A 12,629-nucleotide genomic window follows, 5' to 3' on the forward strand; every position below is an offset into this window, starting at 1 on the left:
GTTCCTTAAAAAACTACAAATAGAACTACCATATGACCCAGTAATCCCACTGCTGGACATATACCCAGAGAAAACCATAATCCGAAAAGAAACATGTACCATAACGTTCATTGCAGCACTATTTACAATAGCCAGGACATGGAGGCAACCTAAATGCCCATCAACAGATGAATGGATAAAGAAGATGTGGCACATATACACAATGGAATATTACTCAGCCATAAAAAGGAATGAAATGGAGCTATATGTAGTGAGGTGGATGGATCTAGAGACTGTCATACAAAGCAAAGTAAGCCAGAAAGAGAAAAACAAATATCTCATGCTAACTCATATATATATGGAATATAAAAAAATGGTACTGATAAACCCAGTGACAGGGCAAGAATAAGGATGCAGATACAGAGAATGGACTGGAGGACACGGGGTTGGTGGGGTGGGGGGCGAAGGGCAAGCTGGGACGAAGTGAGAGAGTAGCATAGACATATATACACTACCAACTGTAAAATAGATAGCTAGTGGGAAGTTGCTGTATAACAAAGGGAGATCAGCTCGAAGATGGGTGATGCCTTAGAGGGCCAGGATAAGGGAGGGTGGGAGGGTGTTGCGGGTGGAGGGGATATGGGGATATGTGTATAAATACAGTTGATTCTCTTTGGTGTACCTCAAAAGCTGGTACAAGAGTGTAAAGCAATTATATTTCAATAAAGAGCTTAAAAATAATAACTAAATAATAATAGTTTATTATTTATGCCATTTATAACAGTGCACACAGAATTCAAAGAGGCAGAAAAGATCACTTTTCTGCAGCATAGTCTGACAAGGCTTCATGATGACCCACAGGGCATGGTTGGGAGGGAATTTATTGTACATATGGGAACCATGAAATAGAGGCATGAGGACATGATTGGGGAGGGGGAAAGAATTGCATTGTAGGTGGAGAGATACATGGGACTGTAAGTAGGATATCAGGGGTGAAAGGTGCTGATGGGAATGAATACTGCACCTTGGCAAGCAGCAGGGGAGGGGCTTCCACAGAGCTTAGTGCCCACAACCCTCACTCTGTACTTATCGCACCATGGGCTTTGTATTCTTCTGCTCCTTTTTTCCTTGTCTGTCCTGTCTCTACCGCTAAACCCTGGGGTCCTTCAGGAAGGAGAATGTAGCTGATTCATTTTTGTAGTTTCAACATTTAATCTGTAGCACATGCACAATCAGTGTCATTTGATGATGACCACAGAGCAAAAAATTAAATTATTATAACAGGCAGCCTTCCCTCCCTTAATAGAAGCCTCCTTCCTGCGAAGCAGGCAGGAGAATAGCGTAGAAACCCTATACTCTGTAAAGTCCCTCTGTAAAGAAGGACTTCTCAGACTACCCCCCCTTCTTTTTTTTTTTTTTTTTTTACCAATTTGACCACATACATTGTATTGCGGTAACCTCTGTCATCAGAAGGGATGGACTGGGGTGATTATAACTAGTACTCCTACTAGTTAAGTTCTGGTTTGATCTTGACATTCAGTGGGATGGTTGCCATGATTTCAGTGGACTGTTGTTGTCATTGTTAAGGACGGTGTTCTGCAATTCTGTGCTACTCACTTGAAGACGAAAGCGTACCTTACTCTTTTAGTCTGCATTTCAGGGAGCTGTGAGCCCTGTGTATTTTGTCAGGCTGTGCTTTCATCAAGTCTCTGTAGCAACATTAGAGTGTGGTGGCTGATCGTCAGCTTTCAGGGCATCAGTGCTGTGTAATAATGCTAATAGGTAAGACAGAAGAAAACAAAAACTAGAAGAGATTTCTATGGCCGACTTTGTGGTGCGCATGGTATTGCTGGTCAGCGATTTGTTCTTGTCTGCTCAGGCTGGCTATTGGCTACCAGCTGTGAGATGCTCCCTTGCTGACAAGCCTCCCCCACGCTGTACTTTGCCCTCAGGCTCGCAATTTACTGGATGCAATCTTGTTGAGAAAACGTGGTCTTTATTAGTGTTCGGCACAGATCGACTTTTCTTTGTCCCCTTCTGCAGAGCTGGTAGGATGCTTAGTGCGGGGAAGAAACCAGGGACAGATGACAGCATGAGGACAGGAGAATGGGAGTTTTCAGGTGTTCAGAACGAGACTGTTGGCTAATAAGAGGGATAATTTGAGTGCACGGGGTAAAAATAGCTCATTGGCACCCACGGAACTTTTTGCAGCGTTCCAATTGACAATTATCAAAAAAGTATACTTGTCAATAAAAACAGAATAAGTGAGTTTCTAGATACATGAAAAATAAATGTATACGTAAAAGACAGCTTTTGCTCTCCAGATGTTTTTGATGTGATGAGAACACAAAGCTAATGTATATGTTGATCACCTTCCAAGTGATGTAGCAAACATGTACAACTTCATATATAATATTCTGTTTTTCATTGTGAGGATGTGTGTGCATATTCTCATATATATTTCTCTATTGGTCTCCACCTAGCTTCGTCTGTTGCCTTGGCTCTGTTGTGGTGGTCTAATGTATTCTGCAGAGAGATTTGTGAGTGGTGTGCTGCACCTACTCTTTCTTCTCGCGTATGCTGTCTCTTTAACAAATGCCCACACATTTGACTGTTTTTTCCTCCTAATCTTGATGGTGCCTGTTGTTTTAAACAGTTCCTCGATTTATAGGTGTTACTGGGTACCTTCTTAAGCACAGATACAATTGCTTCACAAGTAGAAATTAAATGCCAGAGAATCTGTAAGAAATAGAAATCATAGTCATTTAAAATAGTCATTCTATAAAGAAATGTAGAAATGTGAAATTAATAAATACTAGCATTAGCATTAAATATTCACTGCCTACTACTTCTGAAATGGTACAACAGCATCATTTTTTAATGATGGGTAATGATAAAACACATCAATTTTAAATAACCTGTTTTCTCCTTCCCTTTTTCCGAAGCTATGAGTTGGCAAGCTTGAAATTAAATACAAGTAAGGGTAATAACTAAGCTTCTGCTACCCTTAGTCATGGAATAGACACTTTCTTGTGTTTTCTGGATGTTCTGTGGCTATTTGAAAAGACTGGGAAATTGAAAATTGGTGCTAATGGGATCGGCTTGAATTTAAAGAAAAAATACATCTCTGTTAGTGGAAAACAAGAAATGTAGAACCTTAAATAGCAAATGCACCATTATCCTCTAATGCATTCTAATTTGTCTCCTTATTAAAGTTCACTGAGTCCTCTTAGAATAGTTAAAGTGAACCTTTAACTATAATACATTTCTACTCCAACCCCCCTCTAAAATCCCTTTAAAATATTTTTTTAGTTATGCTTCACTTATTTAATAAGTGATTTGCAAAATACAAGAGGAGCAAATGATAATATCTTGAATGCATGTATTTCTTTGCTATCAAAGAACTGTATATACCTTTTATCTTCAATCTTATATGCCACGCAAATTTAATTGACAGATTTTTCTCTCTATCTTTTAGATGAGAAACACTAAAGCATCTGTTTCCTAAGGCTATATTATACACTGATTTAAGAGCTTGTAAGTCCTGAGATGGGGAAACACAGGGTGCTGTGGGGCCGACACCCTATAGGGATCCTAAGCCTGTCTGGAGAAGGTGGAGTCCGGTTGGGTCTCCTGAAGGAAATGGTATCTGAGCAGAGATCTGAAAAATGAGTTGGAATTAATCAGGCAGCAAAGGGGTGGGAAGGAAGTAGGGGAGAGAGCAGGTTGCTTTGGGAACACATAGAAATAGCTGTGCCCCTGCAACCATGGCGAAGCTGAAGCGGCAACATGATGCTGTCAGAGGACCTGATTGTGAGCAATGATGCAACATGAGAAAGCAGTTTTTGTGGAATTGAAAGAACTGGGTTTCCCAAGGGTTTTTTGGTAATTCTCTGTCTCAAGCTGATAGAGATAATGGTGGGCGACACTTTAGAGTGGTTGGAATGTGTAATCTTGATTGATGGGGAAAAAATACATCATATACCTCTGCTGAAAGGGACCGTGGTGGGGATGGAGGGTGTCCTGAGTCAAGTTCACAGGAATGGGGCTTGTAGAGGAACTAGCACAAGTAGGAAAAGTCAAGACAGGGATAAAAGGAGAAGTGCTTGTGGTGGAACAAGTCCAGGATGGAGTGAAGACACAGGATCTACAGTGCTGTTGCAGCTGCTGGGTCCCTGGGAAGCGACCCCACCCAGGAAGTCCTGGTACTTAGCGATGCTTGAAGCATCTAGCTGGTAAGGAAGGATAAAATAAAGTTATTAACAGCATGAGGACTATACACAACATCTCTTCCGAGGGATCTACTTCCTTTTTACGCCAGTTCAAGAGCTGGCTGTTGTTCTTCCCAGCTTTTGTTGCTGTTGTCATCCACCCCCCCTAGCTTTTAGGCACTGAGCTGCAAAGGACGGAAACATTGCCAATGGCATTATTACCCTGGCCCATTGTCAGGATTTTATATTAACAAGTTGTGTGAAACTGAAATGGGGACAAGGGGAGAAGTAGACTCTTAAGCCCAGCCATTTTGTTTTTCAAGGGACAAATCTCCCTGGGTGATAACTACCGGATTGATGGGGAGAGTGAAATGGCACTCAGAAAGGAGAACTGTTAACACAGTGTGCTAGCGGAGCTGGTGCTCGTGCTTAAGCACCTGGGCCATTCCGTGATTCAGAGCAAGAAACAGGAAACAAGCCCCTGTTGTCTAAAGAGAACCTGGCAGGAACAGTCCGTGGGTTTCCATTTGAACACAACTCCGTTAAGAGATTACTAACTAAGAAGCACTAAGGTTTGTGGTTGAATAAGCAATTGAAATCAAACCTGCAAGCTCATCTAGATGAATTCACACGTTCCTCTACCTGCAGAAGTTGACTGGAATTACACATATCTGATGGCAATATTTAGGAACGTGGGGGAGGTGGTATAATTTTCCAGGGAGGAAAATAGACCTTGAAACCCCACTGAGATGTACTGTGATTGGGAGACTTTTCTGGAGAGAACAGAATTTCTATTAAATGGGTATGCAGATCCCCACTTTAGTATGTCAATTGTATGTTTTTTGGTGACACTTTTTTGTCATGTACTTTCAAAGATGGCATTAAATTTGTCACTAGCTCTAGTCATCTCCTTCTTTCTCCAGGCACTGTTTTGATAAATGTTGATGAGTTTATAACTGTAAAACCAAATGACATTTATAGCGTGATACACGCTTTACCCATCGCATAATTATATCTAATGGCTTCACATGTAGAAAGGCATTTACCATTTACTTTTGTGTAAAATGACAATCTAAACCCCCAGGCCTAATATTTTTTTTTACACAAAGATAAAGACTTAATTAAAAACCAAACACAATTTATTTTTGTATCTGGCATTTAAGGTACCTAGTTCTTTGGTTACATTTGTGATTATCATGATTCTTCTAGTAACAAAGATCAGTGGGTTGCATTTTTTTCCCCTCTGTCTTTGAAACATCGGTGAACTCATTTAATTATCAAGCTGATATCTGGTATGACTTCTTGTTTCTCATTTCTAGTTAAAAGAGCTATTTTGAAATTTAGCACAGAATTGAATAATGCGTTCAGTTAATGAGGAACATTTAAGAGGCGTTTCTAAAATTAACGTGATAGCAAAATGATACACCACCGTGGAGGTATAGACATACTTTACTGACAGTGTGATGTTCCAAGCCTATAGGTTGTGGTCAGGCAAAGGTTTGTAGGTGCTTACTTTTTGATTTGATTTTTTTTTGTATTCTGAGGGCTAGTATGAAGATAACCATTTAGACCTTTTAGAGCACGTATAGTCATAAAGGAGGTGACTTAAGACAGCCAAACAGTTTTGTTCTCTAGCTTTCATGTCAGACCAGATATATAGCTTCTAGTGTCTTGCTAGGATATCTACTGCGTGTTCATGAGCAGACAGCTGAGTAGCTCTCGAGAAAACAGGCCTATACAGGGGTGGTTTATCTTTCCAGTCCTGTCTTGACCCTGCCGCCCCAATGTGAAGGCCTCTGACCTGCTTACCAATGAACATAGGTTAAACTTGTTCTGTCTGCCTTTGCATCATAGAAACTTTGTGATGTTGCTTTCTTTCTTCCAGAAATAAAGCTCCATCACAATAGGTCTCTTCTCAAGTGTTTGGTCATAGGAATATTCTTGTTTTGAGTCTCTTCTGAAAAACAATTACTGAGTTATTCCTGAATGTCATAGAATCTGTTCCCCTGAAATGGCTCATGTTGGATCCTATTGAAAACTTCAGCTTCATGGAATGCTAGAGAGTTAAAAGATTTTCTTTTCTTTTTTGGGGTTGACCTCATCACCATCTAATTGTTGTATACATTTCATTTAGTTCTAAGTGACTTTTCAATTAATTTGTGGGGTTTTTTTTGCATCTTAAATACGAGCACCAGTTATTTATATGCACCTGACTGAACCTGAAACCCAAGTGAACTATTTGATAATAAGCAAAAAAAAAAAAAAATAATAATAATTCTGTTCATAGTAAGTGAGCTCCAAAAAACTATTTCTGACCTGGGATACAACAGTTGAAGACATGTTGCAGCTGAATATAATCCCTTGGCTCAGAAGCTTAACAGAAATGAGAAATGCAATGACTACAATTAAAATGCAGGTGTGAGACTGCGGCTGATGTCTCAGGTCAGGATTTTAATAACACATCTTTGAGCTGCTTTCTTTTGCCTTTAACAAAATCATAGAGCAATAGTCTTTGCAAGTTCTTAAAAAAAATCTGTAATAGAAGAAGCGATGTTAAACCAACATTTAAGACCTCCCAGAGAGCCTTCAGAATTTATTGGAAGAAGGAACAGAATAATTTTCTGTGGAAGAGTGGTTAGGAAGAACCATTTTCATGCTTTTAGTCTGGGACAGGTGGTATGGATTAATGTTGACTACATATAAAATCTATTGAGACTAATTAAAGATGCATATCCACATGGAATACCACATCTCAGTGGGTCTTTGGCAGCCAATCCAACCAGCACATATAGTGTTTATGCCAAGCATCTCTCTAATTTAGCCAAGAATGGTATTAGTGCAACTTCTGAAAACTGCCTTGAAAATCCTTAGTCTCTTTGTATTGTAGAGTCTCTCTTAAGAGTCTCCATCTCTAAGAAGTACTTCTTCGAATAGAAAAGATTGTAACCTGTGTTCACCTATAATGGGTACAGATATACAGCAATACAGAGCAAGTAGTTGACTGTACCTGGCCCAAAATCTTATATGTAGAAGGACTTCAATTTAATTATTTGACAATGGCTATAATTATATATCTTGGCCCTTTACCTCCTGGGAAGGCATCCATTTGTAACCTGATGCCTAGCCCAGTAAAGATGAAGCGGTACTAAGGACCTGTCTCTGGTGTTTAATCCAGGACAGTGAATTAACACATCATTCCCCAAGCCTCTGTCCCTCATCTAGGTTGGCTTAATACCCTTTGGTGACTTGGTCGTTTCTCACAAATGCTAATGAACAGTTCACTATGACACCGTAGACAAACACAAGCTGGTGGTAGTATTCAGATGTTTTTCATACCTGCTAATGAATAAACTCCCAATGGTTCACAGGTAGCAGAAGGAAGCAGCAACTTGAGGTATATCCCCAAAATGATTTATTAACTGTCTTAAACCAAGAAAACGGGATTTTAGAGAAAGTGGGAGCGGTTTTTTTTTTTTTTAATTCAAGGGTCAAAGTAAGGAGGATTTTATTTTAAATAAAGGAGCTTAATCATCTTAGATTGTACCCCATATTGAGGTTTTTATTGGGAGTAGAGGTGAGAGTAGGGAGTATATACAGGCAGGTAAGAGTGCCTGTTTATCACTTAATAAAAGAGATATCGACATTTGTCCATAGAGCTGTCTTTTAAATAAACATTGAATTGGAGCTTTACTGGGCCATCACCTACCCAGTCAGTAACGGGCTTCAAAGAGGCTACCCTTTCCAGTCCTTTTAAGGTTTAAGCCAGTAAAGCAAATCCTGTAGGTGCAGCAAGAATAAAAGGGAAATGTTCTGGAAGAAAAGGGGAGGGTGCAGCCCAGAACTTATGGTGAATAGATTAATATTTATAGACATCAGCACTGGTCTCTTACCAACATTTGTAACTCCAACAGTGGCAGATTGAGGGCTGAATCAACATTTTTCCCCCTCTGTAAAATAATAAATATGGTAAAGTAGCTCTCAGAACTGCCTTTATCATAGGGATAAATCTGGACAGTTTGTGTTACAGGAGAGACTTAAAACTTATAAATATGTTGCCCTTTAGGCTACGATTCATCAAAGTGTCTGATGTGAAATCTAGACTAAAGGCTTTTGTTATTGTGTCTGCTTATTCTCGTTTAGAAGTATAAATTGGAAGGAGCACTGTCATTTTGGTCACACTGGCCTGCTGTGCTACTTAAATGCATGTCCCTTTTGGGATGTATTTGAGAAGGAAATCGTGGGAGCTGGCTACTGCACACTTTTACACAAATCCTCTTCGTCACCTAAACCTTCCTCTCAGAAGGCATAATTTCCAGCAGGAAAAATACAGCACATAACTGCCTGACAAATGGCCTATTTCGGTACAGTCAGCTTTCTTTCTAAGATACTAGAGCAGAGAAGTTATTCCTTAAAAGCCTCATAAAATCCAGAGGGACCTAACTTTCCTTCAAGGGGCTCCTGTCCAACTGGGTCCTTCCACGGTACAGAGGGGAAGCAGGCCCAGGCTGGTGACAGATGCTTTAAATCACGTGACTTGATAGATATTATTGCTTGTGAACTCTCATACTGCTTTGCAATTCTGAACCTGGATTTCTTGGCTTGTGTGGTTTGGAGTCAGAGTGGAGGCTCCGGCTCTGCCCTCTCCTCCCCTCCGGTGCCTTTAGATGTTGGATCACATATGGCGTGTGTAGAAGCTCCTGCCGTTTGGAGGCCCCCACAGAGTATGTAGTAAGCAGTTTTCCTTTTTGAATGTGTAGTACAGCTCCTGGTTTTCACGAATAACTAATTGGGAGCACCAACCTCACTTTGCCCTTGAATGGTCTGCAATTTAGGAGACCTGAATAACAGAAATGCAGGGCCTACAAAGGAGGCATTGAAGCCGGCTGCAGTTTGATGATTTGCCTTTGGCTGGGGGAGGCTGCTGGTGTAGTGTTGTCATGGGAAGAAACACCAGGCTCTCTCAGGTCTGCGGGTTGTTTCTCACGGTGGTTAGGGGGAATTTAGAGAGTTGGGGAGCTCTCACTGACCACTTGGGGTCCCTATCCTGCCTTGTCAGTGTTTCCCAGGAGCACAGAGTGGGCCACTGGGTTAGTTTGGATTTGCTAGAATGCCAGCACATCGAGCTGACGTCACACCGTGACACTTGGTCATGTGTGGGCATGGTTATGTATGTATTTATTTATTTATTGGCCACACTGCACAGCTTGTGGGATCTTAGTTTCCCAAACAGGAATTGAACCCGGGCCATGGCAGTGAAAGCGTGAAGTCCTCACCACTGGACCGCCAGGGAGGTCCCCCGGGGGGATAGCTATTCTTGGAACGCCAAGTCTAGGAGCTGTGTTAAGGGAGAGAAATACTTCAAACCAGAGCATCCAAAAATACCTGTCCCTATGTGATGCCCAAGCATTTTCACCCCCTGCTGGTCAGTGCAGCCAATCAGAACAGGGCAGTGATGTGATGTCAAGTTCTACCCGCGTGAGGGACTGAAAGGAGGGCAGCTCAGGGGGCCCCACATGTCCTGTCGAGGTGGTGGCAGTTTGACTTGCCAGGGCAAATTTCTCATCTTCCCTACAAGTCAGAATGCCCAACCTTATCACCGGTAACTGACTCTAAAGAGGGGCTCAGGACTGTGAGAGCACAGGTTTTCTCTTTATCAGATGCCTTTAAAGCCGCTTCACAGCACATCTCTGTGATTGCTAACACCATTATGAAGATTGACAGTTTCATCAAGAAAGCAAAGAAGAAAATGTGCAGACAATAAACGGACGCAGTGATGGGCCTGGCTCCTGGTCCTCTTGATAGTGCTTCCAGAGCCCTGAGCTGGGGGCCAGAGGTCCTTTGCTCCTCCCAGACCTAGGGCTTCTTTACTGAACACAGAGCCTGAGGTCTTTGGTGGCCCCTTTCCTGGCACTAATAGGTACTCTAAGACTGAGGAGAGCGCTGAGGGAGAGAGTCTGGTTTTGTTGTGATGGTAAGGATTTTTTTTTTTCCTTTGCATGAAGAGGATGGTGTGAGAAAAAGCCTCCAGTGGTTTCCAGCAACTTTTCCACCTCCCATGCTGAAATACATATCCCTAGGTCTGCAAATATTTTAGTACAGTGACCAGACCAAGGGGACCAAAGCTCAAATGTAAAAATCGAGTGTCACGGAGCATCTCTGAACTGTGAGCATTTATCTACAGCTGAGAATCCCAGGCACCAGTCTCTTACCCCCAGCCAGCTGCCCCCCAAACGTGTGGGCTGTCGCCTGCAAGGCCAGCGGTGTGATGATTCAGTGCAAGCCCATCAACACCACTGGCAAAACAATTCTTAGTAAAGACCCACTGAAAGATGATTCTGTGAAATCGTCCGCAGAAGGAAGCCGCTGTGTGACATCACCACTTCTCCGACTTTGATATGTGTTAATGATACATTCTCAGAAGTAAATAACCCTTCTGCTTACACGACCAACCTTAGTTACTGAATTTTATTCCCTCGAGGTTTGAATTCAGCCCCATGACCGTGTCATAAACACAATTCTGACCTCCGAGGGGGCTGTTCCTAAATCTTAGTTCTTTTGAAAGTGTTCTTCTCAAAGATTAAACTTTCCACCCAGCTCGGTTGCCTTCTAGTCACCATATTCTTTAAAGGAATCAAAGGGGTTAATTGGTTTCTTCAATAAGGAGACCTGAGCGGAAGAAAGCGATTTTAGGTTAGTTTGTGTAGTAGCCAGGGAAATGCACTGAAAGGGGTGGCACGTGTTTCTGTTGGGCAGATAACCTACATACAGCTTTAGCAATGTGTGATTTCCAGTGTGTGCTAAAATAAGAAGTGTTTGTTTGATTTATCTCCACAATGGTGTGGCATTCTCTTCTTAAGTGGCATTTCATTCGCAAGCCAGGCACTGTAAATTTGAACTGAATATGTAAGTAAATATCCCTCAAGGAGATAGCAGACAGGCTGGCCTTGGCTGAAGCTACACTGCTCAAAATGCAGCTCTCGGCTTTTGGAAAAGGCTCCACACCTGAAATGCATTAGCTTCCAAGAGAGGGCATGGTGGACCAGCCAGCCCAACCAGCTGAAGGTTAGTCTGAGCTATAATTCTGGAGAGTCCCCTACAAACAGAGTCATATGTGGGTGATGTTGCCTGCATTCGCCCTCCAGCACTTCAGCTTCTGTTCAATCCATTGGAACTCTGCTTTGAACTTTCTTGTTTGGGCGCATCGCCTTAGTGCAGGCAGCTCTGTACATTAGAGCTTTTACTGTAGCATCTTTGCATGGCAGGGACAAAGACAGTGACAGTGTTTTATCAAGTCCTAACAAGATTGCCTCTGTGCATAATTGTTAAACTAAAGGGCTGTCGATTCACTGATGTGGAACAGGCAAGCAGCTTAAAGAATGGAGAAAACCTATAATCGCAGAGTAACTTGAATTCTGATTTATTATTTATCACATCATGGTTAAAACAATTTCCTACAGTTTTGTGTATTTTTAATATTATTTTGACATTGAATTTTCAATGTAAGATGCAAAGGCATGTTTCAGAAACTTTAAACATTTATATATTCAGGTAGTTAAGGGGGAAAATCCCTTTTTTATTAAGATACAAAATGCATGTTTATCAAAATTCATCTCAGATTCCATTTAGAAATAAAGATATCTTGGGTTTGAAAGAGCTTACTGAACTACAAAGGATGACAGATATTACTGACAGAACAAAGTTATGAATGATAAAAGGACCCAGGAAATGTTTATACTCGTGTGGCTATAAATTAGCAAGTAGTAGAAGAAAGAGTGCTGTTCTTTGGTTTGCATAGAGCACGCATTAAGTTGGTAAACATGGAAGATAACACACAGTGTATGTGGTGGTGGGCTTCATGGGGAGGTATCCAACCTCTTCTGTGGTCCAGGCCTGCATGGCTGGAAGTATGAGCCCACCACCTCCACTGGCTGGTGAATGCAGACCTAGCAGTCAAGATGACTGGCTGCTTCTCTCATCTCTCATGGACGTGATTAACAGGAGGCCATAGGTAGAGTATAGGGTTATCACAGTAAGCCTTGTGCAGAGAGCCCAGCTGAGAATCGTAAACACTAGGTGTTGTGAGTGTTCTGTTTCAGAATTGTTACATTTTGCGGCTATGAACAGCTCTGTGAAAGCCAGGCCGGAGGACAGTTGCCTGATATGCTCAGCTGACTAATGCTGTGTTTATCTTATGTACAATAACCCATTCACTGGAGAAGCTGGTGCACCCAGGTGATCTGCTCCGCACACCCTGTTGGTTGATGCTCATGGAGCACTGGATGTTGGCAGGTAGAGGCTACCCATTTACACCTGGATGTCTCATCTCCCACCACGTGCTGCTCAAACTTTAGGAGACAATAGACTCACCTGGAAGCTTATTGAAACAGATTGCTGGGCCCCACCCTGAGAATGACTGATTCAGTAGGTCTGGACAGCAGC

The 12,629-nt window shown here is 41.8% G+C and overlaps 1 protein-coding gene across 6 annotated transcripts in view; it reads left to right on the top strand.

Moving 5' to 3' along the window:
• CADM1 (cell adhesion molecule 1) overlaps positions 1–12,629 on the top strand; it is a 319,835-nt gene that overhangs the window by 219,350 nt on the left and 87,856 nt on the right. The gene's annotated exons all lie outside the window — the stretch shown is intronic.

Source organism: Hippopotamus amphibius, chromosome 9 (assembly GCF_030028045.1).
Source record: "Hippopotamus amphibius kiboko isolate mHipAmp2 chromosome 9, mHipAmp2.hap2, whole genome shotgun sequence".
Classification (NCBI taxonomy): Eukaryota; Metazoa; Chordata; class Mammalia; order Artiodactyla; family Hippopotamidae; genus Hippopotamus; species Hippopotamus amphibius.